This window comes from Anabrus simplex, chromosome 1 (genome assembly GCF_040414725.1).
Source record: "Anabrus simplex isolate iqAnaSimp1 chromosome 1, ASM4041472v1, whole genome shotgun sequence".
Classification (NCBI taxonomy): Eukaryota; Metazoa; Arthropoda; class Insecta; order Orthoptera; family Tettigoniidae; genus Anabrus; species Anabrus simplex.
Genome location: NC_090265.1, coordinates 294,762,088 through 294,784,740, shown reverse-complemented (window position 1 = coordinate 294,784,740; position 22,653 = coordinate 294,762,088). Strand labels below are relative to the sequence as shown.

Here is a 22,653-nt window from a genome sequence, read left to right as displayed (position 1 = left end):
ATGTGAAACTGACTTCGCATCTGCTGCTCTACACGGGTGGGGAGGAAACGGCGGAAGATAAAGATTATTATTATTATTATTATTATTATTATTATTATTATTATTATTATTATTATTTTGCTTGGAATGAGTAGGTATCTGCCGTATAGCCGTATAGCTTCGATATTTGACTGGTGTGAAATTTGGAAACCACAGGAAATAAACTTCAGATCCGCGTACGTGATGGTAAGGTTCGAACATACCATCTCCCCAACGTTAGCTCACAACTACACGACCCATACCGCGTAGTCAACTAGTTTCGTGTATTGTTATATATAATTTATTGCAGCCAATGGCCATACACATAATATTACACAACGATTAGATTACATTGGTAAGGAGACACATGGCTCAAGTGCGTTTGCTGGTCATAGTGGGAATTCGTGTATTGTTATTATTATTAATTTGAACTAGAATTATTATAACGTCCACATGCCTTTGAGATTTGGAGCACCACATCGAGAAATGTAATTATAAGTCTTAACATTATTTGTCATCGCTGACAGAATGGCTTCATCATGTTTATTCCCACAATGTCAGAAGTCAGAGGTCATAGCCCCTATCAACACAAGAATTGTCAATTCTTATCTATGAACGATCAGGTCTATGTCTTCTAATATCGGAGTACAGGGGACATAATATCTTAGCTGCTATGAGAAATGAAAGTGAGTGACTGCTCTCTCGCAAATATTCCAGCTGAAGCTGTTTCTTAGCGTAATGTTTGCCTTAGAAAAGTTCCAACGTTCGTTGTATTTAGCAACTGATTACATTTTCATAGTGTTGCATACTTTTTATACATATAAGTTCAGAATGGAGTCTTGTGACGTACCCTCCAAGCTGATCTAAGACTACTCCCAGGACTGCGCTCTTGTCTCAATACAGGTCTGGTACGAATCGCGAGAGCAGAGGTGAAGAAATTCGGTGACAGTTTTTGATTCAAGATGAGTTGAAACACAAATTCGAAATGTATGCTTACCTTCTTTTAGCATACAATGTACATGAATTCTATTGGTGTTTTCTGAACTTGACGTTATTTAGGCAGTGACATATCTCACTTCTCACGCTCGTCAATATTATTGATGTCAAGTCACAAGGTCTGTAAGTAGTATTGGTGTTTCCTGAACTTGGCATTATTTAGGCAGTGACATATCTCACTTCTCACGCTCGTCAATATTATTGATGTCAAGTCACAAGGTCTGTAAGTAGTATTGGTGTTTCCTGAACTTGGCATTATTTAGGCAGTGACATATCTCACTTCTCACGCTCGTCAATATTATTGATGTCAAGTCACAAGGTCTGTAAGTAGTATTGGTGTTTCCTGAACTTGGCATTATTTAGGCAGTGACATATCTCACTTCTCACGCTCGTCAATATTATTGATGTCAAGTCACAAGGTCTGTAAGTAGTATTGGTGTTTCCTGAACTTGGCATTATTTAGGCAGTGACATATCTCACTTCTCACGCTCGTCAATATTATTGATGTCAAGTCACAAGGTCTGTAAGTAGTATTGGTGTTTCCTGAACTTGACGTTATTTAGGCAGTGACATATCTCACTTCTCACGCTCGTCAATATTATTGATGTCAAGTCACAAGGTCTGTAAGTAGTATTGGTGTTTCCTGAACTTGGCATTATTTAGGCAGTGACATATCTCACTTCTCACGCTCGTCAATATTATTGATGTCAAGTCACAAGGTCTGTAAGTAGTATTGGTGTTTCCTGAACTTGGCATTATTTAGGCAGTGGCATATTTCTCTTATCAAAATCGTCAATGGAGTCTTGTGACGTAGCCTCCAGGCTGCTCTAAGACTACTCCCAGCAGTGCGCTCTTTCTCAGTACAGCTCTGGTACGGATCGCGAGAGCAGAGGTTAAGAAATTCAGTGACAGTTTTGGTTCAAGGTGAGTTGAAACACAAATTCTAAACATATGCTTATCTTCTCTTGACATACAATGTACATGAATTCTATTGGTGTTTTCTGAACTTGACGTTATTTAGGCAGTGACATATCTCACTTCTCACGCTCGTCAATAATATTGATGTCAAGTCACAAGGTCTGTAAGTAGTCTAGGAATAGATTCCATTATATTTTACTGATGCCTTTGCTGGCGGGACCTAGTGTTTACAGTGCACTACGTCTTCTGGTATGGGCTAGAGCAATCTTGTTACTTTCATTGATCTGTCTCAGCTTTATCCTTGGCTTTGACAAAATGAAAGTGACTGAGGTATGAGTGATGCTAGTAATGCCATTCCTTCTTCAGCCAGTCCCTGCTATGTTTGGTGTGAAAATATTGCTCATAGGGTAGGTTGTTGCATGCATTTCAGTGGGCTTGGCAGACTGATATGTAATAGCAACTTCTGGCTCGGTGAGGAAAGCAACGGGAAACTACCTCACTCCTCATTTCCCTAGTACGCCACTTCAGTGATGCCTAGGCTATCTATGACAGCTGATGGCGGAGCTGTTGAGGATCCAACCAGCCTTCGGGCTGAGGACTAAACATACATACATACATATTTTACTGAAGATAACAATGGCATTGAGGGTACTTATAAGTGCTAGTTTAGTGTTATCGGCGCATCGTTCTCACCAAAGTAACCGTGGAATATGACGAATCCTATGAACATGTGGTTTGCATTCTACATTATATTGTAGGCTCCGTCATTTATTATTACAAGGTATAAATTATGCAGAATTTACTTCAGGTGAGCCTTTGTGGCTCATGTGGCAACGCGCCGGCTTCTCACCTCTGGGTTTCGTGGTTCAAATCCCGGTCACTCCATGTGCGATTTGTGCTGAACATATGGAAGCGTGACAGCTTTATCTCCGGGTACTCCGCTTTTCCGTGTCATATTTCATACCATCATCACTCTCCAATATCATTTCATTTCATCTGTTACTCATTAATCATTGCCCTAGAGGAGTGCGACAGGCTTCGGCAACCGGCACAATTTCTATCCTAGCCGCTAGATGGGGGCTTCATTCATTCCATTCCTGGCCCGTTCAAATGACTAGAAAAAGGTTGTGAATTTCATATTTTACTTCACATGCAGAGAACAGATGTTTTGGACAAATTCTCGAGCAATCTAGTTAGGTAAAAGTATTTGCATCTAATCCCTATTGAATGGTTCCCTCACCTCATGAAAGATGCCCAGTTAGAACGTTATGACCTAGCTGCGGAGTTTTCGAGTGGTCCCGTTGCACGCTACAAGGGTAAGAGCCATTTACAGCAATGAACTGCGCAAGGAGTCATTGTCTTACTAAGTCAGTATGTATCCGGGAATATCAAGTGGCGTAGTACAACCAATAATATTTTTAGGCTTTACGTCGCCCCGACACAGATATGTCTTGTGGCGACGATAGGATAGGAAAGGCCTAGGAGTGGGAAGGAAGCGGCAGTGGCCTTAACTAAGATACAGCCCTAGAATTTGAATGGTACGAAAATGGGAAACCACAGAAATTCATCTTCAGGGCTGCTGACAGTGGGGTTCGAACCCATTATCTCCCGAATGCAAGCTCACAGCTGCGCGCCCCTAACCGCATGGCCATCACGCCCGGTTCATTGTATTAGGTTCGTCTGTAAAGCAGGAGAAACTATCCAGCCTTAATGGCGAGATCCGATCAGAACACTTACAGATCTTTATAACAAATCATAAAAAAAAGCGGTACAATAATTGAGCCTGCAATTAACTGCTCGTTACACCCTGAAGTCACAATGAAGTTAAAATACTAATCATCTGTATTCAAATGCGCTATGAACAACGATCTGTTTGGAGGAGAACATTACAAATTGGCACACAATCGATGTCCTACTAAACAAGTTGGATAACACCCACGGTACTCCCTGCCTGTCGTAAGAGGCGACTAAAAGGGGTCCCAAGAGCTCTGAACTTGGAAGCATGGTTTGGCGACCATGGGACCTTTAGCTGAGTTCTGGCATTGCTTCCATTTACTTGTGCCAGGCTCTTCACTTTCATCTATCCTATCCTACCTCCCTTGGTCAACTCTTGTTCTTTTCCGATCCCAGTAGTATTAGAGCGTTCGAAGCCTAGGGAGTCTTTCATTTTTATGCTCCTCGTGCCCTTGTCTTTCTTTGGCTGATATCTTCATTTTTCGAAGTGTCGGACCCTTCCATGTTTTCTCTGATTAGTAGAGATGGGCAGTTTGAGACGAGGTCTCCAGATTTCTCGAAATATCTCGAGACTAGCGCAGACACTATTTCTTGCGAGAAATTTCGAGAGATCTCGAGAGCGTTGTCCCCGCATTGTGCGGCGAGCAGCGCGTTGTAGGCCTACACGTATCCTGGGCTCAATGTTGGTTGTGCCGAATATCCGAATAGCCAACCACGGGCCTTTCTCCATGCCGTCAATACGTGTCAAAAAGCGTCTAGGGCGTTCGTTTGTTTCATTTCTACCGAGGTCTGTTTCGACGCAGTATAACATAATTATAAAGGATAAGCATTCTGGCATTGTATGCAGCAATGAATACACTAATGAGTAGGCTAAGTCCAGAAACTGACGGCTACTCTAGGTACCCCTACCTCGATACTAAGTTCTTGCATTATTCGAACTCGAGACGGGACAAGACGCGCCTTGCTGCATATGCAACCAGAATTACGAATGAGTGGTACGTGTAATCTAAAATGCCTGAGTTTCCTCCAGTTCTTTCGAAAGGTAGGTGTACATCGTTATCAGACCCCACATTCAATATCATATGACCAGTGTTTGTGTTTACCGATATTGTGGTGACGAAGGAAATAATACCTTACAATGTCATACAGTATTCGCGTAATAATTAGCTACTTCGAAATATGACGGTGCATTGCGTAATTGTGTCTAATTGTACGCGACAACTTTAAGACGATGTCCGAAAGGCAACGTAAGTCATGGTTGTGCGTTATTTTGAAGAGATGCCACACAGCACAGCCAGCTGTGTTGTTTATTCAAAAGCAGTAAAATACGTCAGCAGAAATACTTCTGGGATGATCCGGCACTTGAAAACAGTAGCGCTGTTGCCCCCACTTTGTGGAAAAAACATTGCATTTGTATTGTATTTTAGCCGGCTGAAACTGGTAATTATTTTTTTAAACAACTTATTCAAGCTCTCTTGTATTTTCAGCTCAGTTCTTACTCTATTTTCTTAAATTATTATAAACCTTTTGTTAGAAATACCCACAAAATGTCGTTTGTCGTGGCTAACCGATTTGTACAGCGTCACAACAAATAGTGAAGACTTTGCATTTTCATGCACTGTGAGGAAGGGTAGCAGACTTTTATTTGCCAAAGTTAAGTATGATTCAGCCGCTTGCCGTGCGAATTCGTCAGTCTGACAGTCTCTTTAGTGTCTGTTAGTTACTTAGTGTATAGTCAATTATAATGATTTTAATTGTTTTATCACGCCTTACTTGTATTAAATTTTAATACGTGTGGAATTTTTCTTTTGATGACACTTTTATTTTTGGGATTATTATTGACGTTGTTGCATGGTATTTAAGGAAAGTGCCCGAAACCCTTGATAATTGATTTACTAGAACGTTAAAAAACTCGTTCACTGCAAAATGTCGGCATCTCTTGAAATTCATTTTTATTATCTCCTCTAACCTAACCCTATTGCACTACACCCCTGAAGGGCCTTAGCCTAACAAGCGACCGCCTCTCATCCCGAAGGGCTGCAGATTGAGAGATGTCGTGTGGTCAGCACGACGAATCCCCTCGGCCGTTATCCTTGGCTTTATAGACCGGTTGTTATCTCCCCTACTGTTTGCATTTTAGAATTTTTCCTGACTTACTTGATTTAATTACGAATACTTTTACTCCATCATAGGAATTCCGAGAAAGTCCTCCATCTATTTCTGTTCATGGTCATATTATTCACTTTTGCCTTTATGTTCCAACTTCTCAAGCTTCTTCCTCGGTGGAAAGCCTCCAGGTTTTCCTTGATCATCTCTGAGTACCTTGAGGATTCTAGTCTACGACCACCATAACGTCTTCCTCATAAGTTTTCCACAACATATGTCCAGTCCAGCTCCGTTCCCCCTTTCTAATGTGTTTTTCTGTAAGGAAATTGATCCATTATTTTCACCAACTCTTCGTTAGGGACAACTTCAGCCCATCTTAAGTTTACGATCAGGCGTAAATAGTGGTTAAATAAAGCCTGCAGTTTGTGGCTGGTGGAACTGATGGCCTCATCTTCTCCAGAGAAATTTCATTAATAAGAAACTAAACTGTTCGGTAGAGAAGCTTTGAAGGCTTATTTCAAATATGAGCGGAATGAAACTTAAATATTCCTTTATTAACCTATAGTAATAGGTCCAATTTGAATTGATCATAACAGTAGTATCTCATTTATTGTAATTTACCATGCTTGTGTAATGGATTTTTTAAAAAAGGAACGTGCTTTCAGGCTTCATCCACTGAACTGTTTGGAACTGCGAAAAATAAAGTCAAGATTGACATGAGGACTGCCAATATCTGGCAATGGATCGACACTTGAAGAAGAACGATTGTCTGATTGTGTAGAGAGGTGTATGTTCGACAGGAAAATCCATCATTCGTACATTTCTTTAAATGAATTCACTCGTTTAAGTTTAAAAGTAGCTGAAAATTAATTCTTAAACGAAGATATATACAGCGAATCTACTTTATGGCATAGCAAGCCTCAGTTCAATTACCGGTTATTCCCTGTGTCGTGTCTGGCTGAGTGAATAAAGCTCACCAAGTGATTTAATGGTCTCAGCTAGTTTGCGATAAGCATCCGTACAGCTCAGCGTGATCGCTTCTTTTACAACAATAATCGATCGGTTTGGTGCATTTTATGGCTTCTTAATTATGTATTGAACAGTGTATTTTCGTGTCCTGTACATTTTGAAATGCAATTCGCACCGACATTTTGAAGATTCATGAGGCTGAATTGCAAAGAGTGAACCGAGATGTAATCACACGCTACAACGGTTATATACAAGCTGAAGGAAAGCATTTTCAACATTTTCTGTACTGGGGTAATTTTCATTCATCTAAGTTGATATGTTTTCTATGGGCGTATGGAAAACGTGTGATGACAACCGTGCTCTCGTTTACCGAGACACGGGATGCAATAAGGACGGTAACCCTTGCGGGACTCGCCCTGTAGATGCCACACAAAAGTGGTCAACTTCCAGCTGAATGGAACTAAGCGCATCATAAGAAGTTCAGTTACCAGGCGAGTTGGCCGTGCGGTTAGGTTCGCTCAGCTGTGAGCTTGCAACCGAGCGATAGTGGGTTCGAACCCCACTGTTGGCACCCCTGAAGATGGTTTTCCGCGGTTTCCCATTTTCACACCAGGCAAACGCTGGGGTTTTACCTTAATTAAGGCCACGGCCGCTTCCTTCCCACGCCTACGCATTTCCTGTCCCATCGTCGCCATAAGACCAATCTGTGTCGGTGCGACGTAAAGCAAATAGCAAAAAAATTCCGACAGTCTGGCTGCCAGCCCTAAGTCCTGTTTCTCCACCTCGTCTGCGAAGAAAACGTGCTCTATTTAGAGAGAATAAGGAGATAGAAGATAACTACAAATCCTAATCTGCTTATCAATGGGAATATTGCAGGCACTGTAGAAAACAGGTTCCGTTCTAGACAACATCCTGTCATGAGAGCTAAGGATCGGCCCGACACTAACTTCCATATCGATGTGATCTGAAAACAAGAAATTAATCAGTAACTATCGCTGCAGATGAATAGTTTTTCCAAGATGCAGAAATAGCCTACCGCAAATTTACCTCGTAGAACGTGGTCGACATTGAAGAGGAAGAAAGAAATCATGGTTAATGTGCTGACCTGTGATACAAGTGGGAAAAAATGCTGAGTTCAGCATGCAAATTTGGATTTTCCAGACAAACCATCAAACATTTTGTCGAAGAATATTTCTACTCTGAATATTCAGCAGTTTATAAATATTTTATTAATTAATTTGCAACTTATTTTTCCCCCTACGTACAGTGCCATGCGCTACAAAATTACAGAGTGTCTATTAAAACAGTTGTATATTAGGTATCTTTAGAAGTTCTTCTTCTTCGCCTTCTTTCTGGACTTTCATCCAATTTCTTGTTTCCGCGGTACATTACGTGGATTTTCCCTGTTTTACAGCCAAATACCCTTCCGAGACGACAACCCGATGTGGTGCTGCGTATTGTATGTTTCAGTGGTGGTTATTAGTGTGGTGTTGTGTATTGTATGTAGATGTGTATTTTGACGAACACCAACATCCATTCCTCGAGTCGGAGGAATTAACTAAACCTGTTTGGCAGGGAAAAGAACCCGAAGACCATCCAGCTAGGGAACCGGACATCTTCAGAAACTTGTTATAATTCATTAAATGTTCCATTTGTCTTTTCTTATCATAGATCTTCCTGGCTAGTTGCTTTACGTCGCACTGACACAGATAGGTCTTATGGCGACGATGAGACAGGAAATGGCTAGGAGTGGGAAGGAAGCGGCCGTGGCCTTAATTAAGGTACAGCCCCAGCATTTGCCTGGTGTGAAAATGGGAAACCACGGAAAACCATTTTCAGGGCTGCCGACAGTGGGGTTCGAACCTACTATCTCCCGAATACTGGATACTGGCCGCACTTAAGCGACTGCAGCTATCGAGCTCGGTATAGATCTTCCTAAGGTACTTTCTGTTTTTTTTTCTGCGTCTCCTAAACCTGACACAAGTAGAAGGAAATTTGAACATATAATATTACTATTGTCTTCTGCTCCATTATCTTGGTTTACTTACCATAAATATTCCTGTAGAGAAGTCAAATGCCTTTTGTTTGTGAGGTTCAATTTTTTTCTTATTTAGAAATATAAACGCGTTTATTACGCAATTGCTTACAGTTCACTGTACTATGTCCCAGATGACGCTCCTCGCATACACTACACAACCAAGGGTCAAGGCTAATTGGGTTGACTGGTAATCTGATACTAGATATTCGTTTGACTTTGTACAAAGGCATAGACATGAAAACTGCACTTTATTGGAGTAATAATAATGGTGTATGGGCGAACTGCACGTCTTTGAGGACAGGATGAAATTAATCCTGAAAGCGGAACACACTCAGTCCCCAAACCATAAGAATTGATCAATAAAGGTTATAATCCCCGACGTGAGCGGGATCGAATTCCGGACTCAGTGGATAAAGGCGAGCACGCTAACCACTTAGCCGTGGAGATGGACATTGTAGGATTATTATCTGGAAGTTTCAGGTATTGCAAGTGCTTACGCTTTCAGTATAACGCAATCGTTTTTCGGCGGTTTCTAGAATTTTTAGGAACATTTCCTATTACTTTATAATATCACTACTACCGACTTTCAGAACATCATTTTATTTCGTTTGTAATGTAAAATGATACCAAGTTACTTAAATTACAATGAAGTGTCCCGCCACTTATTGCTTTTTATTACTGTTTCACAAATTGCAATATACAGAGTGAACCGAAATTCGCGCACTCGGACGTCGCAGCGCGACTCCTCACAAGCCAGCAATAAAAAATGTCCCTCACAAAAGTTCATCCTGCGAGTATATTCGGCAGAAAAGGGACATTGAAGAGTGGCTATCTGGCAACACTGTAACCACATGTAATGATTTCTAGAGAACCTGCTGCAACCATACAGAGGTAGTTACCCTACATGTTGTTACAGTGTTGCCAGATTGCCACTCTTCAACGTCTTTTTTTTCTGCCAGATATACTGTACTCGCAGGAGGAACTTTTGTGAGATATATTTTTGTATTGCTGGCATGTGAGGAGCCGCGCTGCGACGCCCGATTGCGCGAATTACGGCTCATTCTGTATTTCTCATCTGAATTATAAGAATGCAAAAGCAGTTACCTAGATTGAATGGCTCAGATGGTGATCTCTGGCTTTGTGAGCCAAACTCGATGGGCTCGAACCCGGTTGGGTACAGTGGTATTTCTTTTTCTTCTGGTTGTTGAACATCATGGGGTGTTTTACTTACTTTGCATTTCCCGTATCAGAGTTCAGTGATATTTGAAGTTGGTCAAATACTACAACCTGTGTTAGCAGATTTATTGGCATATAAAATACTCGCAGCGGCACAATTTTTGGCCTTTTTGACTTCGAAAACCGCAACAAAAGTGGTTAGTGAAACGTGAAACTAATCATATAATTGACTAGTAATATACCTCGTGCTTTGCTTTGGTTTTAAACTAAATGCGTTCTTTCAATTTTTTTAAAATCCTAATGTCGTTATATCCTGAAGAATATACCTTCGGTTCATACGTCAAAAGAGTTTAGAGGAATTAGTACTTTTGTTTTCAGACCTGACCCTCACTTGAACCCTGCAGAACTGGAGTATCTAGAAACACGTTCATATTTAATTGTCTCTCTGTTTGTCTGGCTAGCTTTCCTCACCGGATCAGAAAGTGCTACTGCAGCATGACAAACCCTGCAAGTAACACCTTTCATAACACTCAAATGCAAGAGTCGTGCTCCGACTCAGCACCACCCATACACAGCAGCTTCCATATTGTCACAGCCATAGATAAGACTGGTTCTTCAATGGAAGCAATATTTTTTTGCTCTGGCCTATGCCAAGAGACTGACGCAAAAGCAACACATTCATTAAGAAGATGTATAAGTATAGAATGTCTTAAAATATTGTTGGAATGATTTATGGCCATTTTCTTAATATACAGGGTGGATCTATATTCCTATTACAAACTTTGAGGGCTTGTAGGACAGAATTTTTAATAGGATCCCATGTCCAGAAAAGTGCCGTTTCCTCGCTACTAACAAAACAAATTCCCATTCCTGTTGCGTCAGTGAGCTGTTACAGTGCTTCTGCGTCCACTTACAATAACTTACAAGCGGAGTTCGATTTACGAGACGCTGGTAGATTCAATGGAAAAGCTGATTGCGCAGGTTATGCCAGCGGCGGATTTTCGATTACCAGGTGTTTGTGAGCGAGTGTACATGATACGCAGGTACATTTTCAAATTGTTTTACGTCGCACCGACACAGATAGGTCATATGACGACGATGAGACAGGAAAGGGCTAGGAGTGGGAACGAAGAGGCCGTGCGCTTAATTAAGGTGTGAAAATGGGAAATCACGGAAAACCATCTTCAGGGCTACCAACAGTGGGGTTCGAACCCACTATCTCCCGAATACTGGGTACTGGCCGCACATAAGCGACTGCAGCTATCGAGCTCGGTGAAATACAGGTACAATGTTTGTATCAAAGTGGGTGGCCGCAAAGTCGAGTTACTCTTCTGAGTGGCAGCAGAAGCATTGTAGCAACAACAAGGTAAGTAAACCGCTTCATTCATTGACGCAGCAGACGCGGGGCATTTAAATGTGTGGTGGTGCTTTGCTTGTAGCGGGGAAACTCTATGTTTCTGGACATGGATTCCTCTTCAAAATGTTATCTACTGATTCCACCTTTACAAGCCCACAAAGTGTGTTTATAGGAGTTTACACACTCCCTGCGTAAGACATAAACAGCAACAATGATGTAAAGCTCCAACGTCATATTGCTCTGGTTTAAAATAACCCCAATTTAAACACCCTTGCGGTAGATTATTTTAAAATATTTCACATGTAATACCTATGGTGGAAGTCAACTCAAGAATTAACGAAAGTGCCGTTCGTCGTGTGACCACTTTGCCCTTTTCCCTTTCATCGTCTCGGTTCTGCCCATCACAGCCAACTTATTGACGTCGAGAAATAATGCTTTATTCTCAAATAGTTTAGCATCAAAATAAATGACTTCCTATTACATCGTTGTGTTTTGATTATGTACCGTATTTATTTAGGGGCTGCCTGGCCGAGGCGGTAAAGGCGTGCTCGGTTCGCCCGGAAGGACGTGGGTTCGAATCCCCGTCAGGAAGTCGTAAAATTTAAGAAATGAGATTTCCACTTCCGGAGGTGCATTTGGCCCTGAGGTTCACTCAGCCTACACCAAAAATGAGTACCAGGTTAATTCCTGGAGGCAAAGGTGGCCGGGCGTAGAGGTAACCACTCTACCCCATCACGTGCCACGGTTAACAATCAACCTTCCACTCCTCCAAGGGCCTTCATAGCCTGTACGGAGGTGACCTTGTCTTTGACCGTATTTATTTATTCCTTTATTTTTGTACCAGTTGCATGATCATATCATATAGCATTGAATTATTCTTCCTTATTCTTATATCATACTTTTCATTTAAAGATGCTGCTCTCGAGCGATGACTGTCACTGGCAGTTTCTCACTGTTCAACAAGCTGAAAACCCACCTGTGAGTGAGATTGAAAACTATATTGTGTTCAGAGGAAAGATGTAAATTGTAGTCTCGTAAAATTTCCCGCAAGTACAGGGCACTTAAGAATATAAAGTAAATATGTATTATTATTATTATTATTATTATTATTATTATTATTATTATTATTATTATTATTTAAATTATTTTATTTTTCGAGTACGCTAAAGATTTTGTCAGAAAGGTGCATCCTATACCCACACCGTGTTAAGACTCTTCCCGTTTTATTTACGGCGAGTGCGTAGTTGGCATTGAGCTGGCACATACAGTACTGACTAACAGATAAAAGAACATACAATTTCGCTCCCGTAAATATGGCATGCAGCTTAGTTGACTTGCATTTAGCTCCACTTCCCTTATCGTTTTGATTCTTTTTTTTTAAATATAATTTAGACCCTTTCCTAAAATGAAAGCTAAATTTTCAGCGACTTTTATGGGGGTGTGTCGTTAGAAACACTCACGATATAAATATCAACAACCACAGGACAGCATGTACGATACATTACCACAAGAAACATACGAATTCTATTACGACGAAATATAATTTGCATCGAATACATTATAACCTAGAAGTGCCATATCCATCCATTTTTTCTATTCCACTGAAACTACCGCTCTGCGATTCACTGTCACCTTCCTGATAGTCGAAAGTTCGTTCCCAAGAAAGAAGCAAAGGACTTTCCTAGGAATAAAATCAGAGTATTGTACTGCGGCGACTTAGCTTTTACGTGTAGTTTAAGTTCCGCGCGAGCCGTGTATACACCGTACGCAGAAACACCGGTCGGGTGCACGGTCATTTTCACCATTTCTCCCACCGTCCTCTCCGGATTCTAACCCCACAAGCTACTGTACACGTTTAATATAATTTGCCTCGATTTCATACTTACTTTCTCCCCACTTTTATTGGCTTTAAGCTATTTTAAAAGTGACTCGAGCGTTACAGCAGAGAAACCCACAGCTGGCGGCCATTATGATTATTGATAGCCTATCGCCAGTATTGCCAGTAGTTCTCTTCTATCTGTCTTCAACATCTTAAGAATTATGCGAACTAATCTGTAAGTTGTAACAATGAAATGAGCTCAAACATGGCTTAAACATTACACAATGCAATTAGATATCAAGCTCAGGTTAAATGATTTTATATTTTGCTGCAAATACCACTGAGAACAATGACCATTAGCAGCCATCTACGTATGAAATATAAGAGTTGGTGACGAACACGATTAACATACAATTTGTGCAATATTTTCCACATTTTTACAGGATAAAATGTTTAATTGGTCAAGTCAGTTCACCAGTATATCTAAGCAAACTGAGGGAAGCTCCTGACTTCAAAAACAAGCAACAAAGTTAGGACTATTTACCGCTGCGAAAACCTCTGCACTGACAAACAAGAGCGACGGATGTATTAAACATGAGGCGTCAGCATCACAACATCATTCACCAAGCTGATTAATTAACTGTAATATGTGACCTGTAAATGAAATAAAATTTGGGGCACATATGTGCCTTGTACCTCAAAGGGTTTTCGAGCAATGGAAGTTTTGTTATTGAATATCTACCCCAACTTAACCAAATGAGGAGTGAAAGTCTTTCATACCTTATATTATTTATCATCTGGAACATAAAACGGCAACTATTATATGAAATTTCTACACTGTATGACGAATGGTTTCGGAGGAATGAACCTTTCTTTTATCAAGCTTAGCGCCTCTTAGAGGGGAATATTTTAAGTCCATTTCCTGCTTAATATCCATCACAAAGACAAAAATCATCATGTGAAATTTGAACCAGCTACGTCAAGCGGTTTTGGAGAAATGGACATTTTGATATTCGGGGCTTAACAATCTCTTCATCCCATTAGAAATGAACGTTTCCAAAATACTTTCTTAGCGAGCTCCTAAGACATAACTAAATAAATACTTTAAAACATTAATAAAAAAATGATCAAACAATTTCAGAAATTGATATCAAACACGAAAAACTTTGTTTGATTTATGAATGTAATACGTAAAAATTTTGAACTTCCTAAGTTCGGATATTTGAAGATACGTAGTCAATCACTGATAAGCCTTCTTCTCGCTCTGGGGTAGAACCTCAGGAAATTTATATTTTGGTTACTGCGGAATTAGCCAATCTCCCCCCCCCCTCCCCGTATGTTTTGCGATCTCAGTAACCCTAGTCAAACCTTCAATGTTGGACTTTCTTTGTTTGTATGTCCACTGCCTTCCGGGTCGTCTTCTCAAGTCACTAGAAAGTAGGCCTACCTAGTATGGACCTCTTCTATATGGGAAGCTTCGAAAGTGTGTTAGTACTCGACTGCGTACGCAAACTACGCGACAACGGAGAACGTGATACGCCATTAACTTCTCCAATGAACGAAGCACTAATAAACAAAGTTAATAAATCAATTAATTAATTCATTCATTCATTAAATATCTACGAACCAACTGGCTGGGCATTTGTCAATTTTTATCATATACATGTACCTCATTGGAATTTAATAGAATTGTGGTATAATATGTATCTCAATCAATCAATCAATCAATCAATCAATCAATCAATCAATCAATCAATCAATCAATCAATCAATCAATCAATCGTAACCTAAAGTTAGGGCTGTCGCCCATGTGGCAGATTCCCTATCTTTTGTCACCTAGTCTTTCCTTAAATGATATGTAAGAACTTGGAACATCTCCCTTGGTAAATATTATTCCAATCCCAAATCAGTCTTCCTATAAACAAATATTATCCCCAATTTGTCCTCTTGAATTCCAGCTTTATCTTCATACTGTTAATATTTCTACTTTTAAAAACTCCCTTCAAGCTTATTCCAATCCATCTCTCCACCGACAGCTCGGAATATACCGCTCAGTCAACCAGCTCATCTCCCTATTCCCAAGTTTCCAACATTTTTAAAACACTACTTCTTTGTCGGAAATCAAGCAGAACTAATATGCTGCTTTCCTTTGAATTGTTTCCAGTTTTCCTATCAATCTTATGGCGACGACGGGATACGAAAGGGCTAGGAGTGCTAAGGAAGCGGCCGCCACCTTGATTGAGGTGCAGCCCCAGCATTTGCCTGGTGTGAAAATGCGAAACCACGGAAAACTATTTTCAGGGCTGTGGACAGTGGCGTTCGAAGCCACAGCTGCGCGCTCCTAACCGCACAGCCATCTCACTCGGTCTCCTTTTTTAACACACAAAACAGACGGCAAAACAGCCCTGCAACCAAGGGTACTCCTCTACCCTGTTGTCATACACGCGTACCAACCGCCGCGCCGTTTGTTTTCCGTGGGCCCTCCCAATCACATTACTACAGGCTTCATGAGTACCTCTGACTCAACCTCAAAGACATTATCGACCTGCGCCATGCAATCAATATGTAGGCTACCCATAGCCAGTAGGTAGTAACCTTAGCCTTTGAATGTTAAAAGCTTAGCATGATAAAACATTTTGCTGGGGGTGAATAAATGGAGAGTCCCAGGGCGAAAACTATGCCCCCTTGCTCATCTTTCTTCGTGGATTTACCCGACGAATCGGAAATATATCTATGTTACTGCACTAGCGGTTGAGTAATCCATTATAGCACATTACATCACTAAAGAGTGTTAAGAATTAGGCTATAAGAATTACAGATAAACCTAAGACGCTAAACACATACTGAAACCGAATGACTTGGCCATGCGGTTAGGACAGCGCAGCTGTGAGTTTGCATTCGAGAGATAGTGGATTCGAACCCCACTGTCAGTAGCCTTGAAGATGGTTTTCAATGGTTTCCCATTTTCACACCAGACAAATCCTTGGGCTGCATCTTAATTAAGGCCACATCCGCGTTCTTCCCACTCCTAGTCCTTACCTATCCCATCGTCGTCATAAGACATATCTTTGTCGGTGTGAGGGTGAAGTAAACTGAGAATAAAAGACACATACCGGTATTGAACTTCGAAGCTTGGAAGTTTTCTCACCGAAAGCCTTAAGGCACTCGCGAAATGTTATTCTCCTTAAGTTGGATGCGGGAGTAAACGTGTTAAAACATTATTTTTTTGTAGTTAATCACCCAGAACAAATCGTTGACCTTACCTTTGAATCCTTCCCAGTTCTCGTATCAAGTAAGCGGTTTGCAGGTTGCATGACGACCTATATGATGCACAATTACAACATTATTGGATTACGCAGAGAGACGCAAGAGCAAATCCACAAAATTATGGTTCTTCTGTTGGGTCGAGATAACATTATTGAGGCCTAGAGATAAGCAAGGTTCCTAAATATACAAATGGAATGAGATCACATCTCAAGAACCATTGTCACGAGTAACAAGTCAGGAAGAAACGGGTTGTGTGAATTAATTATTGTGCATTTTTCCTTACGTAAAGTTTATGGACCGTTCCTTCACCGAGAAACAACTACCGTATATAGAGTGTTAATTAACTCCTTGTTTCATTAACTTATGTAGACGATTTCATTCTGCAGCAAGATGTATTCCACGGAAATATTGCGTTCAGAAAATAGACCTATTGCATTCTTCTTGGCAAGCTGTGACTCGTTTAAATGCTACGTACTCTTGAACGAATCCCCTGTATTAAAATAACTTCAACAGGGTTGTTCACGTATCTCAAAGAGAGAGCTTCAAGGCACAATTAAAACATTATTGGAATGTGTATAGAGACGCAAGAGCAAAGCCAAGCAATTATGATTCTTCTGTTGGGCAGATATAACAGGGTTGACAACGTATGCTATATATTAATAATTTCATACCCACGTTTTCTTGATAACAAGGTTTGAAACTCAGGTTTATCTTCATAATAATGAAAATCTATAACCTACTTGATAAATTTATGCGCCTTAGAAAAGCCTTACAGTAGTTTTATGGCTCTGCTCCTATGAATATCTCCATCTTCTATTGTTAACCACTAGGCGAGTTGGCCGTGCGGTTAGGGTCGCGTAGCTGTGAGACCTCATTCGGGAGATTGTGGTTTCGATCCCCACTGTCGGAAGCCCTGAAGATGGTTTTCCATGGATTCCCATTTTCACACCAGGTCAATTCCAGGGACGCACCTTAAATAAGTTCACGGTCATTTTCTACCCACACCGAGCCCTTTCCTCTCCTAGCGTCGCCATAAGACGTATCTGTGTCGGAGACACGTGAAGCAAAATTGTAAAAATTTATATATTTTTGTATTCTTCACCAACATACAACAACATGTAAGAGTAAATAATTATTCTCTTTCTGACGGGTCGCGGGTGTGATCTGAATAGTACGTGTCGACGCAGCCTGGTTTAAGGCAAGTTGCCCTTCCGGACGTCACGCCTACGTGGAGGAATGTGTTGATCTATTATGTGTTTCTGTGGTGGTTACCAACATAGTGCGGTGGTCATCTCCTAATTCTGGTAGGTTCAGGGATCGAATCCTGGCATTTAAATATGTTTACCTGGTAGACTGGTAAAACTACCTATTTTTTGCTTTAAGAGACACCGTAGTGGCAGTAGTTCTATCTGGAAACTGGTTCCTTGACATGGCAATAAATCTACCAAAATAAACACACGTAAATGCCAGGTTTCGATCCCTGGACCTATCAGCATTGGAGGCTAACCACCAGCCGAATAATCAGCTTCAGGATTAAAGAGGGAAGCGTAACAATGCCATCCTGAAAGAGAATGGTGTTTTCTGTTAAATGAGGGGAAAGATATGAAAAGTGGCGAAATGGAAGTCTCCCTGTGCAGTTGTGGTTTGGTTCGGAAAATAACTGGAGTAGACCATGGGAGGCCGTAAAGGAAGGAATCTCGAAATAAAATAATAAAGAAATGTAGAATAAGTGAGCAACATAGCGGGTTAGTTCGGCAGGTCCCGAGATCGCTACACAGATCTCATGTAGCTGTGATCACCCAAGGGGAATTTACGAGACATCATTCTTCTGATTTTAATCCTGGGACGCAGGGTATTGTTGAACTCATATAATTGTTGAAAGTAATTGACTAATAGCCTACCCATGTTTCTTATAATCCACATTGTGCGTTTTACCCGACAAAATTGGCTGTCGTATCAATCGCTGTGGGGTTATGGTGGTACTGTGTGAATAATATAGCTTTAGTAGGAGACGACTGTTAGTAGGTTCTCTGAGGAATTTAGGACAATTAGCGGAAATGATCCCCAGGTTCACTTGTGAGAACATAGAAACTTCCATGCTTTATTTCATGGATGATGATTATACCTGTATCACAGCGCAAGTGTAAAACGGAAAGTAGATTTTCTTTTCATTTCAAAGTTTTACGTGCATTGGCTGGGATTCGAACCATGGCCGCCTTGGTGAGAATGCGGTCAAGGATGCCACTCAGCTGTCACGCCCGTTATGGAACATACTCCGAGTTTCATAACAGTGTGCCGGGTTGAGTGACTTAGACGGTAGGAACTTTGACCCATAAGGGATCTTTACGTGCCGGTAAATCTGACAGTACGAGGATGGTGTATTTGGTAGTCTTGGAATCCCATCCGACTGACACCTCTGGGTGGGGGTGATAGAATAACATCCACGATATTACCTGCCTGTCACTAAACGAGGCCCCCGGGGCTCTCAACTTGAGGGGTTGGGTTGGCGACCACGGGATCTTTAGCTGAGTCCTAACATTGCTCACTTTTCACTTTCATCTATTCTATACAACCTACCTTGGTCAGCTCCTGTTCTTTTTAGACCCTGACGGTATTAGGTTTTCAAGGCTCAGAGAATCATATTCACGCCCTTCTTGGACCTTGTCTTTCTTTTGCCGCTGCAGCACCTTCATTTCTTGAAGTGTAGAACCTCTTCCATTTTTCTTCTGATTAGTGTTAATAGAGGATGCTTCCCCAGTTTCGCTTCCTTTTAAAACAATAATCACCCGTCGGACTTAGCCAGGATCGAACTTGGCCAGAAAGCTAAGGCTCTATCACCTGAGCCACTCAGTCCAGTCTCTTAAAGTCAGATCGGAAACCAAACGCTTGTCAACTGAATGGAAGCTATTACGGTAACCTTCAGACAATAGTTGAGGCCATCCTTAGTATTTCCGGTCTCAAACACATCTCTGGAGGCCGAGATAGCATGCTGACGCCGTCGATGGCATATCTCTACGGTTCAGATCGTGACCTATTTAAACAGGATTTTCGAAAAGGAAACAAACAACCTTGAAGTTTTAAGGTTTCTTGTGCAAGGCAAGTTATCGTATCTTTCGATTGAAAGACTGATCTACTTAATTCAAACAATTGATAAGATCGGTAGGATATGAAACAACTTAAAGAAGGTTAGGACATACTCCATTTTCTGAAATTAATTTGAAGATATAATACTCGCACTAAGATATCTAAATTATGGTAATCGTTGCAATTTCGCTTTCCTTGGGTTTGCCGTGTCAGAACACCAACCAGCCTTCTATAAATTTTGTTAGTGATATTTCGACATGCATTGCTTTGCTGATCGTCCTATAATGCGCATATTATGCAACTCATTGTGAACGTAATTCTCTGAGCTGTGTCAGACTCAGCTACAGAAACCTAAACCTTGCATTCGATTGTCTAGCATTTGCAGATGACATCCCAATAATTTCTGAATTCCCAGAAACAGCCACAAAACAAAATTAATATTTAGAACACAAGCAGAGATGATCTTCTTTGAATAAATGGAGTTCGTTGTGTGGTGCCCAGAGAGTTAGTGTTGGCAGAAGGGAAAACAAGCCAGCAGAAAATATTAAGTTCAGTATCTGTGAAAGTGGCTAGAACCCAACATCTTCAAAAAGATGCCTTCGCGTCACACATGAACAAAATACAAATGGCATACTGAACCCTTGAGTCATCTCCTTCGACCGTTGGTCAATTTCCACAGCTGCTCCAGTAGTAACATTTCACTCTTGAAATCATGGGGTCGTTACGGGTTTTGCCTTGTCATTTCACCGACTGGTCGACGTGGTTCAGAGGAAGGCATAACTATGTCAAATGAAAGGGTAAAGGTGTGCTTACAGAAATTTACTGAACTGAAAAGCTGCATTTTAAGTTAATTTGCGGTAAATAAAAATCTGACATTAAAAGGAAAATGTAGCAGTCACGGTTGATAAAAATAGTTATTTAAAGTAGCTTGAAACAAATACATTAATCGTTACAATCTTTGTTAAATATAGAATTGAAATGTGGTGTCGGCAGAACCATAAAGAAAACGCGAAAAGCTGAAACTCGGAAACTCAGATTCCAAATCAAACACTGTGGGTTGATCTACACTATCTGTAGAAAACCTGGCTTTTACAGCTGAACTCCATATTTACATTTAATTAAGGTTGTCCACCGATTACAAATATCAACACAGGAGATCATGCAGTCATCGAATTGACCCTTAATCGAACCAAACTAACCTCTATTTTAAATTGTTTATTGCAAAGCAAATTTAAATTGCAACAAGTAAGAATTTAAAAAGAAATATCATCATCTGATGCCACCGCAGGACACAACACTGTTAAACCAATGCTCAAATACGCAATATCAAGAAATATGTTCGGAAGGAATAAAATTAAGCTAAAGAAATATTTAACTAACAACACTTTCAGAAATAATGCCAAAAATGATGAGTGCAACTCACTTGAAAACTTTCAGGGTATATGTAATTAATGCCATTGAAACCGATTTAATTAAAAGCACGCGGATCAACGAAGAACAAATAAAATATGCGAATATTTTCTTCCTTAAATTTTATAAGTACAGGCCTACGTAACTAAAGTTATCTCACTAATCTACTATCAACGAACTAAATAAGAATCAAACCAAAAATAGTATAAAACTCACACGTGCGGATTTCCCTTGTGGGAAATCACCCAGAACAAATCGAGCTGCTTTTCTTTGGATTTTTTCTAGTTCTTGAATCAAGTAATCCTGGTGAGGGTCCCATACACTGGAACCATACTCTAGTTGGGATCTTACCAGAGAAGTATATGCCCTCTCCGTTACAACCTTACTAGAACCCCTAATTACCCTCATAACCATGTGCAGAGATCTGTACCCTTTATTGACAATCATATTTATGTGATTACCGCAATGACGGTCTTTTCTTATATTAACACGTAGGTACTTAAAATGATCCCCAAAAAGGAACTTTCACCCCATCAACGCAGTAATTACAACTGAGAGGACTTTTCCTATTTGTGAAACTCACAACCTTACTTTTAACCCCGATCATCATCATACCATTGCCCACCGTCCATCTCACAACACTATCGAGGTCACCCTGCAGCCGCTCACTTATTTATTACTCTGTGCAAAATAACATCATCTGCAAACTGCCTTATCACTGAATCCACTTCTTTACACATATCATTGATATATATATAAGAAAACGTAAAGGTCCAATAATACTGCCTTGAGGAGTTCCCCTCTTAATTATTAAAGGGTTAGATAAAGCTCCGCCTACTCTAATTCGCTGAGTTCTATTTTCTAGAAATATAGCCACCCATTCAGTCACTTTTCTTCTAGTTCAGTAGCACTCATTTTTGCCAGTAGTGTCCCATGATCCACCCTATCAAATGCCTTAGATAGGTCTATCGCAATACAGTCCATTTGGCCTCCTGAATCCAGGATATCTGCTATATCTTGCTGAAATCCTACAAGCTGAGCTTCAGTGGAATAACCTTTCCTAAACCCAAACTGCCTTTTGTCAAACCAGTTATTAATTTCGCAAACATGTCTAATATAATCAGAACGAATGCTTTCCCAAAGCTTACATGCAATGCATGTCAAACTGACTGGCCTGTCAAACTGACTCGACCAACAGCCTGAGCACGAGGTATGTTCATACCTTTTACAACAACATTGTAAGTTTAAATGTATTATTTGCATACTTTTACATTTGTTTTTTCGTTTTCTTGCTTTACAGTTAACATCAACAGTGCTACATTTTAAACTCATTTTAACTAATTCTGAAGACACACTCATGTGAAATTAAATTTAGATTCTAACACTGATGATGAACCTTAGTGTCCGGAAACCGCTTATGCTTTAAAAAAGAGTGTGCTGATACGACTGTATATGATTAATAATAATAATAATAATAATAATAATAATAATAATAATAATAATAATAATAATAATAATAATAATAGTAATAGTAATAATAATAATAATAATAATAATAATAATAATAATAATAATAATAATAATAATAATAAGTACATCAGCACTGTTAATAAGAAATGGGTTTGAAATTTTATAATGATTATAATTCTTAGGACAGTCGAGGGTGGGGACCACTTCCCTTCAGTCTCCAGAATACAGAGCCGTAGACTGACGGTTGAGCCGAGGCCACCCTCCTCTGTTCGGTTGGCCCGTCCGAGTGCA

General features: G+C 40.3%; 1 protein-coding gene across 1 annotated transcript in view; it reads left to right on the top strand.

Moving 5' to 3' along the window:
• The first annotated feature begins 1,864 nt into the window (after window positions 1-1,864).
• LOC136865213 (UDP-glucosyltransferase 2) overlaps window positions 1,865-22,653 on the top strand; it is a 62,718-nt gene continuing 41,929 nt past the window's right edge. The window contains exon 1 of the mRNA XM_067142393.2: window positions 1,865-1,938. The gene's annotated coding sequence lies outside the window, so the exon portion shown is untranslated. The remainder of the gene's footprint in view (window positions 1,939-22,653) is intronic.